This window comes from Eubalaena glacialis, chromosome 10 (assembly GCF_028564815.1).
Source record: "Eubalaena glacialis isolate mEubGla1 chromosome 10, mEubGla1.1.hap2.+ XY, whole genome shotgun sequence".
Lineage (NCBI taxonomy): Eukaryota > Metazoa > Chordata > Mammalia > Artiodactyla > Balaenidae > Eubalaena > Eubalaena glacialis.
Window position 1 is genome coordinate 42,209,755 of NC_083725.1, and position 1,779 is coordinate 42,211,533.

The window sequence follows — 1,779 nt, forward strand, 5'->3', positions numbered from 1 at the left end:
CCCCATGTATGTATGAAAAGGAGAGTTCTTGACACTCCTACACTGTTCATGACAAGAGCCTTAGACTCATGCTGTCCAGTGGAAATATAATGTGAGCCATATATGTTATTTAAAATTTTTCACTTTTTAAAAAGTGAAAAGCAGTGAAATTGTCACTTATTTTATATAACTCAATATATCCAGAATATTAACATTTCAACATGGAGTCAATATAAAAATATTTTACTGTTTTTGTACTACATTTTCAATGTCCATATGTATTTTACACATAGAGCACATCTCAATTCAGATGTAAATTTACATCAAAATACTTGAGCTGATTTAAAATTTTTTTTTAATTTTAAGATTTTTAAAAATTCAAAGTTGAGAAAGTAGTATCACATACCCAAGTTGTTCCAAACATACTTAAAATTTTTCACATAACTAAATTGAATATGAAATGTTCTTTTCTTTTAATATTTGCATCCACATTGACAAAACTTGTTCATCTTTTCCAAGAAGAATTGATTTGACTTTGAAGCAAAAGCACATCAAGCAATCATCACAATTTGCAGTTCAGTCTCAGAGGCTGTAGGGCCAATGCCAAGCAAGGAATAGCATTGTCTTCAGTCGCAGACTCTAAGGTATGGATAGGTCCTTCATATTTGATTGAATATACAGTGGTTTCAGCAGAATGCTACAGTTTTTAGGATTATATAAGAGAACTGGCAAATTGGTATTTCTTGGATTGGAGAATGTGGGAAAAACAACATTGCTATATATGCTAAAAGATGACAGACTTGGACACATGTCCCAACGTTACCTCCCCTTTCAAAAGAACTAACCATTACTGGCATGACCTTTGCAACTTTTGATCTGGGTGAACATGTTCAAGCTCAAAGAGTGTGGAAAAACTACCTTCCTGCTATCAATGGCATTACACTTCTGGTGGATTGTGCAGATCATAAAAGGCTGTTAGAATCAAAAGAACTTGATTCACTAATGACAGTTGAAACCATTTCTAATGTGTCTATACTGATTCTTGGGAATAAGATCAACAGACCTGAAGCCATCAGTGAAGAGAGGTTACGAGAGATGTTTGGTTTACATGGTCAGACAAAAGGAAAGAGCTGAATGCCGACCTTTAAGTTCTCATGTGCAGTGTGCTCAAAAGACTAGGTTACCGAGAACGCGTCCTCTGCAGGTACAGGTCATTAACACCAACCTGAATCGGTTCCAGGTCTCACTATTCAGGCCCACTCAGAGATCTGATCATGCAACATTCATAACTTGAATTCAGTAGAATGTTGTTGGTTATAAAACAGATTATTTAGATTATTAAAATTATATCAACAATTTGAGTGAGAATTGAAAACTGGTTATCACAATGTTAACGTTATCATTCCATAAAAATAATTAGTTTTTACAGTTTACAATCTGATATTACCCCCAGCAATATTTACAGTATAAAGAGCAACTTGCCAGCCGTACATTTGAAGCACTTTTTAACAATATGAAACTACAAATATAAGCCATATTGAAAAGCTCATGATCTTAAATTTTTGTCTACTTTTTGAAACTAGTTTTTAAATTTTAGATTATATGTCCACCTAGTTTAAGCGTACAGTTAATAATTAGCTGATTGATGATGTCTTACAGTTTTCAATAATTTTTCTTACACAAACATCACACAATAAAACAAATTCTAAGCTTTGACATCCTCAAAAGCATATCAATTTCAAAACTATGTCGAAGGTTAGTAAGTTCACTAACAAGACAATTCAGTGTTAACTTCAAATT

General features: G+C 33.1%; 1 pseudogene; it reads left to right on the forward strand.

The window, feature by feature from the left end:
• The first annotated feature begins 625 nt into the window (after positions 1–625).
• LOC133099836 (GTP-binding protein SAR1b-like) lies at positions 626–1,208 on the forward strand (annotated as a pseudogene).
• Positions 1,209–1,779: the final 571 nt, after the last annotated feature.